Raw genomic sequence first — 11,944 nt, 5'->3', positions numbered from 1 at the left:
GTCTCAAGAGAGATAATAATATAAATTAGGGATTTCTACGGATCGAGTCAAGTGAATAAATCATCTAATTCAGAGTCAAATAACAAGTGAAGTCTAGGTGGATTTTCCCTTGGGTATTGTCCAAATCAATCAGTTTTCCCGAAAGTATTTCCCCAATTTACTTCCTGTGCATTCTTATTTTAGTTAATTAGTTTAGATAAAACAAATCCTTTTATTTTTAGGCTAGATAAAAAAAAGAAGGTTAATACTAGTACTTTTAGTTCCTGTGGGTTTGACATCCCGGTCTTGCTATAAGCTATACTACTGTTCGATAGGTGCACTTGCCTTTATCGTGATAATAGTTAGTTTTCAAGTACGATCAATCATAAATATAAAACTTATCACGCGCATCAAGTTTAGGAACACTTAATTATTACTTTAGCCATTTATTTTTATTGCAATTTAAATTTATTTTTTCTTAAATTATTAAATTTTTCTTTTATTTACTTCTGGCAGGTTTTTATAGTTTATGACTAGAAGAAACCCGTCAGGACCTCTACTTTTTGATAGTGAGATCGAAAGCACAGCTCGCAGAAACCGAAGAGAGATAAGGCAAAGTCTACAATACATAGAGGAAGGGCAAGAGGACGATATTCAAACCACAACCGAGGAGATGGCTGATAATCATAATAATCTGCTACCTCCTGTGGCTGTTGCAAACCCAGTAAATCAGGATCCTGCTCCTCGTACTATGTATGATTATGCTAAACCTAGTTTAACAGGAGCTGAATGGAGTATAGTTAGACCTGCTATTGCTGCAAATAATTTTGAACTGAAACCTAACATGATTCAAATGATACAACAGTTTGTTCAGTTTGATGGTTTGCAGGACGAGGATCCAAACACTCTTTTGGAAAATTTTCTGGAATTCTGCGACACCTTTAAAAGCAATGGCATTTTTGAAAATGTCATTCGTCTTCGGTTATTTCCCTTTTCATTGAGGAATAAGGCTAAACAGTGGTTGAACTCGTTACCACGAGGATCGATCACCACTTGGGAACAAATGACCGAAAATTTTTTGCTTAAATACTTTTCGCAGGCTAAAACGGCTAAATTAAGGAATGATATTTCTTCTTTTGTGTAGATGGATTTAGAAACACTCTATGATGCATGGGAGAGATACTAGGACCTATTAAAAAGGTTCTCTCACCATGGGCTACCTCTATGGCTGGAGGTTCAGACTTTTTACAATGGTATGAACCCCTCAACAAGACAACTCATCGACACAGCCGCCGGTAGAACTTTAAACAACAAAACACCTGAAGAGGCTTATGAATTTATTAAAGAAATGTCACTGAATAACTATCAGTGGCAAGTCATGAGAAAAAGTTGACAAAAGCAGCTGGTGTTTTCAACCTCGACTCGGTCACTATGCTATCAAACCATGTAGAACTTTTAAATAAAAAGATTGATGATTTATATGGTTCTACTCAGGTACATCCAATGATGAGGTGTGCTTCAAATGGAGGAATGCAAAACCCAGATTTTCCACCCTTCAACCCTGGCACCAAGGAGGAACAAGTTCAATATATGGGTAACAATAATTCTAGACCTCAAAATAACCCGTACAGTAACACTTATAATGCAGGTTGGAGGAACCATCCCAACTTCTTATGGGGTGGCCAATGAAATCAATGGCCACAACATCCCCCTGGTTTTCAACAACCACCCTACCAGCAGGAAAAGAAGCCGAACCTTAAAGAGATGCTAACAAAATTTATCTCAGTATTAGAAACTCATTTTTAGAATACTGAGACAGCACTTAAGAATCAATAAGCATCATTCCAAAGGCTTGAAACTCAAATAGGTCAGCTTGCCAAACTGATTTTCGAATGACCACAAGGTAACTTGCCAAGTAATACTGAATCTAACCCAATGGAACAGCTTAATGTGATTACCATTCAAGATGAAGAAAGGTTAGTTGAACCTAAACCAGAACCGAGGCAAGGAATTATGGTAAGTAAACGTAAAGGTAAGGTGGACCACAGTAAGCGAAAATTGGTAAGTAAAGAGTACAAACCTCGCGTGCCATATCCTAGTGCGACAAGGAAAGACCACACGGACGAACAATTTGGTAAATTCCTTAAATTACTAAAGAAATTACATATTAACTCGCCATTTATTGAAGCTCTTTCTCAGATGCCGAATGCAGTTAAATTTTTAAAGGAGCGTCTAGCAAATAAGCGGAAGTTGGATGAGGCGTCACATGTAGAGTTGAATGTTGTTTGCTCAACCATTCTACAGAATAAGCTACCAAACGAGTTGAAAGATCCAGAGAGTTTTACGATTCCTAGTTTAATTGGTAGTTTAAACGTTAACGATGCTTTGACTGATTTAGGGGCTAGTATTAATGTCATGCCCTATAAAATATTTAAACAACTAGGTCTTGGGAAACCCAAACAAACTAGGATGAGCATTCAATTGGTACATAAAACAATCAGATTTCCTAGGGGTATTATTGAAGATGTACTTGTTAAAATTGACAAATTTATATTCCCAATTGATTTTGTTATTCTAGACACAGAAGAGGATAGTGACATGCCTTTAATTTTAGGAAGGCCCTTTTTAGCAACTGCTAGAACTATTATTGATGTTGGTACAGGTGAACTCCACTTCGTGTGGGTCAAGAAACAATCACTCTTCAAGCTCGTAATTTGAGTAACACATCAAATGTTGAGGGTGGTTGTATAAATCAAGATACTAATACTGATCATGTGGTGCAACCTTCTTTACAGCAAACACATTCGAAGAGCATACATAAGCCATGTTCAAGAAACAACAAAGGACCCATCTATGAAGAATGAAGACTTCAGATCGAGGAACCAGATGAATGGCGGACACAAAAATCGAAATCACACGATAAACCAAAACCACGCCCTGATGGACTCAATGTTTCACCAAATCAACTTAAGGTTGTAGACAAAGTACTACTAGACGCAGCAGAACCTCGTATCACCACTTCTGAACCTAATGGAGCAACCCCTTTTACGGTACTTAATATTTTCCCATACGGTACAGTTGAGGTAACCCACTCCAAATTCGGCACATTTAAGGTAAATAGTAATCATCTAAAACCTTATTTTGATAAAATTTATAGCAGGAATGAGGAATGTAAACTCCTTACACCACCATAACCATGCAACAGAGAGGTAAGTCGAGCTTAGACTCTAAATAAGATCTTCTCGGGAGGCAACCCGAGCACTAACGGTATTGATTTCTTTAAATTTAAGTTTTTGACATCTAAATTACTAACTTACTAACTAAGTCCTTGAACACAGGTTTTCTAAAATCCACACGGCCAGGCACACAGGCATACCTTAGGCTGTACTCAGACCACAGGCGGCAACACGTCCATGTGATACGGTCGTGTGAAAACTGAGCAAAATTTTCCCCAAACACGGGATTTGATACGTTGCCACAACCGTACAACATAGCCGTGGGCAATCCTGCCAAATCAACACGGGCGTGCGACACGCCCGTGTCTATAAGTCGTGGTAGAAACTGAGAAATTAACACGGGCGTGCGACACGCCCGCGCCCACCACCCGTGGTTAAAGTTGTCAAAATAACACGGGTGTGTGCATATATACACGGGCGTGGGAGAAGCAAACGAAGCAGGACACGGCCGTGCGACACGGCCGTGTGAACCAACACGCCCAAAGAAAATAGGCGTGGGCCGAATTCCAAATGAGCCCAAATTTGAAAATCACGAAACACATAGGATAAAATAAGGGCATAAGGGCATGCCCCACGGTTGTATGCCCCAAAATCTATATATATACCCACACTATTCATCATCCCCTTCCCTAATACCCTAACCCTTGCCACCGCTCCCACCACCGCCATCGCCACCTAAGCTCCGATCATCACCCCAAAATCCACCATTTCTCCTCATTTTTCCTCCATACACATCAAAACCTTCTCTTGTACTCCTTTCCCTATACATTCTTCCTCTCTCTTTTCCCCCCTTCCCTCTCACTTCCCCCAACCGCCACACACCACGGCACCTCCTCCAACCACTACTCTCGATTTTCTTTCTTGCATCTTTCGCTCCATTTTACTACTTTAATTTTACATATGAATGATGACTTTCTCAGTTCATTTAGAAATTCCTTATTTCATGTTCTATATGATTATATTCTTAGTACTACTACTATTCTTGCTTTAACATTTTTAAGGTTTACTATGTGTTATTGCTTCAAATAAACTTAGGAATATACTACGTAGTCCGGGCTCTCCTAACTACTGACCAATGGGGGCTTTTCTTCGAGATCGTCGAGCCAACATATCTCGAGCTCACATTAGAACTCTGTTTGACCTTCCACCTCCAAGTCATTATGAAATAGTTCGATGATCCCGGAACAGTCCAGTTCTGTCTCGGTAGTTTAGTTCACCAGTTGAGCATGTTTGAGTTTGGTGTCGCATTAGGACTATATACGGAGGAGTTCATGATAACGACGACTTTGACAGTCTCCATCGCCACATCCACTACTTTCCTTCAAATTTCCAGAAGGCTCTAGTCCCTGCTTCGGCCACTTATGAATCTAGTCGCTCCAAGGCATCGGCTCTCTCCTCATCACTGAGATACTTACACGCCATCCTAGCCCACACCCTGCCAGGACGGCGAGAGAGTACCGGCATCATTAACACTAACAACGCCTATTTTTTATAGAGTATGGCACATGGGCACGTATTCGACCTAGCTTATTTCATCGCCCTCGCCATTCGCCATCAGACAGAGCGGCATAGGAAGGGAGTCATTTCCATTGGCCCTTATGTGACTCGCTTGGCGCGATACTTTGGTCTTCTCAACACGACGGTGCAAGCATCCTCCCTCACCCTCATCGGTCAGATGTCTCCACAGGGTATCTCGAGTATGCTCCATATGAGGATGATCGAGAGACGACGTGGATTTGATCGTCCTCAGTACCGCCTCGTCCAGTCAGCTGAGCGGGAGGACCCAGAGAACATTACTGATGATGGCCCTCCATCTCACGAGGATCCACCATCTCAGCCACTTCCCATTCATCGTCCAGTTCATGCGGCTACTTCACTCTCTGACATCTCAGAGCGCCTCACTCGATTCGAGCAGCAATGTTTTCAGCACTTTGATCATATTGATGCAACATTACGTTAGATTTGTCAGCACCTTCACATCTCATCGCCACCCCCACCTCACGAACCATCTAGCGATGAATATTTTTGAAGACTTTTATTTATTATTTTTATTTTAATTTTTACTTTTATCTTTATTTATCTCTTTCAATTACTTTTCATTTTATTTCTCTTTAATACTATTTTTATTTCATCTTTAGGTTTTACAATTTATATTATGTAATTTATGTTTTTGGCCATTTCTTTACGAGTAATCATGCTACTTTATATTTCCTAAAGAGTTAATGATTCTATTGCAGTTATAAAGAACTCCAAAGCTCACTATTACTTAGGACTTTGCAACTCCACTAGAAAAGGTCCTCCACGACTGCCATGCCCTACTCAACCACGACCATAGATACCACCAGCTACAATATTCTTTTGGTGTAGGACTTGTGGACTAACAACCTCTACCACCACCGGTGTATCCTCCTCCAATCTCACCCTTGCCTTAACTGATTACTTTCCATGACTCCAATTCAAGGATTCCATTTAACATTCAGGAAATTTCACTTCTCTCCCTATCTTATGATCTTATATCTATATTTTTTAGTAAATATATCTTTGTACATTGAGTACAATGTACATCTTAAGTGTGGGCGGGCTTATTTATATCATTATCAAAAAAATCCCTAAATTTTGTCTTATTCTAACGTGATTCACTCATAGCACTATTAGAATGAAATTTTGATTAATTTATGATTTTTATTGATATGTCTTGAATTAAAAAATAGGCATTTATGTATTGATTGTTTAAACTTTAAGAAATTAGAGAATTAAGCATGATAAGTTGATTTTTGAGAATTAAAAATTTTTAGGTTATTTCTCCAAGTTTAGGTATTATCTTGAAGTTGAAATTCACAGGGTGAACATAAAAAAGCCACAATTTTTGTAAGATCTTGAGCATTTAGAGCATATATTAATTCTTTCATGCTCACTTTTATTGTTGCTATGAATGCGTCAATATTGATTTGGTATTCTAGAACTTGCTTCGATTATGCATGTCAAGACCACACTATTGATTTGATATGTCGAGATGATAAAGGCACTTAGGTTTAACCCACTCACTCCATAAAAGTCTACCTTCATAATCAACCCTTAGTGAACAACCTTGAGCCCATTCATTGATTTACCCTCAATATTAACCCATAACCCATTATTGTTGAAATCCCCTCAATTAATTTGATCCTTATTTTTGTCGAGATTTGATTTGAATAAATTGCTTAGCTATGTTTTATTTTTGATAGTTAGCAAAGTTCTATGTTCTTAAAAAAAAAAGAACGAACGAAGTTACTGCAATTGAGATTAAATTATGTAATGCTTGGTTTAAAACAATGTTAACCATGAAGAAAAGCTCAATTCTAGGATCATCTAATTAGGAATGTAATTTGTCAGCTTTAGTATTTTTCTAGTTAGGTAATTTTTCAATTCAATCTTGATTCTAACCTTCTCTTCTAGCTTGTGACCATACCCCCTAACCAAAGCCACGTTACAACCCTCTAAAGACCTTTTGATTAATGCATCATCTAAATATATAATGGTGGAGATTTGATTTTCACGCAAGCCTATGGTAATAACTTTCCATATTGACTGATGAGTGCTAAATTTGTTGTCCTTAACACCTTGAGTGATTTGAGTGAATCTTTAGTGAGGATGTTGAATTCTGTGATATTTTGAATCAAAGGTGATTACTTAGATGAGGGGAAACACCTATGTTTTCGTGATAAAATGCTCAACTTGAAATGTTTGAAACTTTGATGTTCTTCTAGTTGAATTCTCAATGTATATTTACTTATGGATTAGTCTGAGATATTATTGATAGGAATTATAAGTTGAAAAAAATGAATTCTTAATTGTGAATTGAGGATTTTGCTTGAGGACAAGCAAACGCTTAAATGTGGGGGTATTTGATAAGTCGTAATTTATACATATTTTATCCCACGCTTAAGCACATTTTTGGATGAATTATCATTATATTTGTGGAATTTAATGCTCCTAATCCTTTAATTTCATATTTTATACTTAGGTGAGCATAAAAGAGTAAAAAGAGCGAGAAACGGGCCAAAAACGGAAAAAATGGGTCAACGTGGGAAATCAACACGGCCTGGACTTCCTCACACGGGTAGACCACACACTCGTGTCTATTTAGAAAACTCTAACATGACCTAAGCGACCTCAAACGGGCATGTCACACGGGCGTGTCCTATCGAGCCCAAGTCTAGTTCTACTTGAAAAAGGCAACTCTTAGGGTTTTGAAGCATTCTAAAGCCTATATAAACACCCTAGAAGAGGATTAGGAGGAGAGAGGGGAGTAGAAGGCAAGGAGTTACTCGAAGAAATCCAATTGATCCATCTCAGAAGTGAGATTTTCCTTCAAGACTGAAGATCTCCCTTCAATTTCCTCTAGGGTTTTTTGGGTTTTCTTTATGTTTCATTATCATTACTTCTGAGATGTTTTCTTTTACATATATGAACTAAATCCCCTAAATACCTAAGGAGGATGAAACCTAAGACGGATCTTGTTATTATTTTCTGAATTATATGATAAATACTTGATTTGTTCTTAATTATGTGTTCTTAATTCTTACTTTAATATTCCAGGATTTTGATTCAAGTATTGATGTGCTTATTCAGAGGAGCAAAAGTCCCTGTATAAGAGTAGATCTAGCATAATTAAGCGGATTTGATTGCACCCCTAGACATAGGGCAACAAAAATCTGTCGGATTAAGGTCAAACCTAATAAGGGAATTCATAGATTGAGTTAATGCAACACTAGGGTTTTTAATTAGAAAGAGATTTCAATTAATCAACCTAGGGTTAGACGTTGTTAGTCTCGAGAGAGATAATAATATAAATTAGGGATTTCTACGGATTGAGTCAAGTGAATAAATCGTCTAATTCAAAGTCAAATAACAAGTGAAGTCTAGGTGGATTTTCCCTTGGGTATTGTCCAAATCAATCAGTTTTCCCAAAAGTATTTCCCCAATTTACTTCCTGTGCATTCTTAGTTTAGTTAATTAGTTTAGATAAAACAAATCCTTTTATTTTTAGGCTAGATAATAAAAAGAAGGTTAATACTAGTACTTTTAGTTCCTGTAGGTTCGACATTCCGGTCTTGCTGTGAGCTATACTACTATTCGATAGGTGCACTTGCCTTTATCGTGATAATAGTTAGTTTTCAAGTATGATCAATCATAAATATAAAACTTATCACGCACATCAAACGTCTCTATTTAGTGTGCAGGACACTATTTTCGGGCTTAGAAGACGAAGGACAACTGCAGTGACGTGACAGTGAGGACTGGTGTTGCAACATTGAACTTTGAAGCCAAAATATCTAGAAAATGAAGATTGTGTCGCGACATCGGTCTTGTGGTGTTGTGAAATCGAGCTACGATTAGAAAAATTAAGCCTGGGTATTTTTGTCCACACAATGACTTGAAATCAGATTTTTGGGCTACTTAGTGATCCTAATTAGATCAGATCATAAACTCTATAAATAGGCATGTTTAGCCTCATTTTAGAAGGTTTGGCCAAGTGAGCCACTTAGTTAGTTTTAGGGTTTTATTTTAGTTTTTAATTTATTTCAATTTAGTCCTCCAGACAACTTTTGTTCTCATTAAATTGGATTCGATTTCGATCCAAGCTTTTAACTTAATAGTTTTTAGTTATTTCTTTCCGGATTCCAATTGCAATCGGAGTGATCTTCGCGATCGTTAAAGGAGATTTCACTTCCAAGAACAAATCGACATCAAAACATATTTATTTTATTATTCATTTCTTTTATTTAATTTACTGCTTTGTATGTTAAATATGAGTTTAGGTATTATTGCATCTAGATCCATGAGTAGCTAATTTCCTTAGGGAGATTAGCAAACGGATGTGTGACTAATTAATGGATGAATTAGGGTTTAAATTTGAATTAGTTGGCTTAAATTATGTGTAATTAAACCTTATGAAGTGACGCACCTAGGAAGTAATTTAGGATAAACGAGATCGAGAGATAAGTTTACCGAGTAAATCATAATTTATCCCAGTCAAGAAAGTGAGGTCGAGAGGTAAGCATGTATTTTTCGATTAGTTAATTAGTTAGAGGCCAAGAGGTAATAACTGGTTAATTAATAGCTAACTCAATAAAACTCGAGTTCTGAAGTTAATTAAGACCATTGAAGTGAGTTGATCTCATACTTGTTTTCTTGGATTTAATTCCAATTGTTAATTGGTTGATTTTTGTTTTAAATAATTTATGTTAATTTAATTAGCCCATTTTAATTTGGTTTGCGTAATATAATTTTAGATTAGTACTATTTAGCCTTGTTACTGTAGAAAGTTAATCTAAGTTTAATTCAACCTCCTTTAGGTACAATCCTCGAAATGCTTCCCTGAGTGTTTCATTGTAACATTCTTTACTATATTACAATTTGACACGTGTACTTACGGAAATCGTTGTTTAATTATAGATTTATTTGTTGCAATATTTTCAGCCCAAATGTTCACACGTTTGGTGGCGGTCAAGTTGTTAGTACCATTCCCAAGGAGGTTTTGGCATTAGACTTAAATTTAATTTTTTTGCATTTTAATAGGAAAATTTAGGATTATAGATACAAATTTTATTTTCAGTCATATTATTTTATTTTTTGCACTTATTAATTTTATTTCCACTACACTTTGATTTCAGTGTATGACTTGAAGTGGAACTATTCCAATCGAGCCAGATCCTAAACTGGAGAGAATCTTGAGGCGAGCTCATCAACAAATGCGAAACAACCCACCCGTGGTGGCTGAATTGCCGCGAGGGAACCCACTGTTCAAAGAACACATCAAACCACCAGCACAGTAACAAAGAGAGCCACTAATGGCTCGACAAGAGTGGACATTGCGTGAGTAAGTGTTAACTGGTTTAGCCGTTGCCCGAGGTAGTATCAAGAGGCCAACAATCAACGCAAACAATTTTGAGATTAAGACGGCCACCATCCAAATGATACAAAATAATTTGCAATTTTGGGGTAATATGATAGAAGACCTGAACCAACATTTAAAAAGATTCCTACAGTTGTACGACACATTCAAATACAACGGAATGACCGATGACACGATCCATCTTCAATTTTTTCCGTTCTCGCTTTATGATAATGCCTATGAATGCTCGATTCACAAGAGTCGGGTTCCATAACAACATAGGTCGACTTAGCAAGGAAATTCTTACACAAAATTTCCTCCATTAGTCTAACTATCCAATTAAGGTGTGACATTGCTATATTTAAGCAATTTGAAGGTGAGATATTATACAAAGCATGGGAACAATTCAAGTCGCTTCTTAGGAAATGCCCACACCACAATCTGTAAGACTGGCTACAATTTTAAATTTTCTATAATGGATTGGATGGGAGCTTGAGAGCTAGCTTAGATGGAGCATCAATCGAAGCCTTCATGAACAATACCTAGGAGTGACTATGTCAATTGATTGGGGACATGGCAATGAACTCATACATGTGGCCTAACGAGCATTTTTCATATAGTCAGAAGCCTTCAAGAGCTAAGGTGGTTAAAGAAGACAACAAGTATCAATAGATTTTGGAGAAATTACATCATTTAAATACTACTATTAAGCCCTATATGAACGATGTTGCTCGAATCTACACGTCATACTCAGTGACCCAATCAGAGGAAGTGAATTACTTGGGTAATAATAGTGGAAATCCTTATTCAAACACTTACAACCCTGGTTGGAAGGACCATCCAAATCTAACGTGGGGACGTAATCAAGGTAGTGGAAACCCAGTTCCAAATTGATAAAACCCTCAATATCAATCCCTCATTTGCAAAGATCTCAAGAGAGATCCATAGGTAATGACCATGTTGGTTGTGGTCAACGATTGGACTGGATTGAAAATGAGATGCAACACATGTAATGGCCTAAATTCAAGGTTATCGGAATAGTGGTTTCGTAACCACAAATCCGATTTAAAGAGAAATTTATTTCAATATTTTTGCATGAAAATTGATATGATAGGAAAATCGTATGAAAATATTGATAGAAAAAAATTTTACCGATTTAGTGGTTAGTTAGAAAAAGAAATTATTGAAGAAATTGGATAAAAACAAGGTATCGGGACCTCTATCTCGTAAAACCAAGTCAAAAATAATTTTATAAATATTTATGAAATGTTAGTAATGAGGTATTAAAAATTTCGTTAGGAAATTTTAATGTTTAGGTAGTCAATTAAAAGAAAAGGACTAAATTATAATAGGTGTAAAAGTTGCTAGAATGATTAAATAGCTTAAGAGTCTAATGAGAAAGGATTTAAAAGGAAATTAGACCCAAAATTTATTTGGGCTGGATGGCAAGGGCATGAAATCAAAAGGAAAATTGATAAATTAAGGGAAAAATTGGAATATTGCAAAATTAACAAAATAAAACTAGGACTAAATAGGAAATATCTAGATTTCTCTTCATTTCTCTTCAATTCCAGCAGCTAAAAATGCCATAGGAGGGTTGTCTAAGTTGGTATTACATAATTTTTGCACCAAGTGAGTTAATCCTTGCCTTTTTCTTGTAATTTTTGTGTTTCTAAGACTTTTACAACTAGGTCCTACTATTAAATTCATTAGTTTTTGATTTCATGGATGAAATTGAAAGTCACCATGGTTGAGTACTGTACGTTTATGATGAAATAGAATGAAATTAAAGCTTTAATTTGTTTATGAGATGATTTTATTAGGTAATTTCAATAGAAATTGATTTTTAGGA

At 36.6% G+C, this 11,944-nt stretch overlaps 1 non-coding gene across 1 annotated transcript; it reads right to left on the bottom strand.

Annotated features, from left to right (window-relative positions):
* Window positions 1-1,090: 1,090 nt before the first annotated feature.
* On the bottom strand, window positions 1,091-1,197 carry LOC128279622 (small nucleolar RNA R71). The gene has a single exon (XR_008269821.1). It is a non-coding gene; the product is annotated as a small nucleolar RNA R71 (small nucleolar RNA).
* Window positions 1,198-11,944: the final 10,747 nt, after the last annotated feature.

The sequence above is a fragment of the Gossypium arboreum genome, chromosome 8, assembly GCF_025698485.1.
Source record: "Gossypium arboreum isolate Shixiya-1 chromosome 8, ASM2569848v2, whole genome shotgun sequence".
NCBI lineage: Eukaryota > Viridiplantae > Streptophyta > Magnoliopsida > Malvales > Malvaceae > Gossypium > Gossypium arboreum.
The sequence above is the reverse complement of the archived record's forward strand: the minus strand, read 5'-3'. Positions and strand labels throughout refer to the sequence as shown.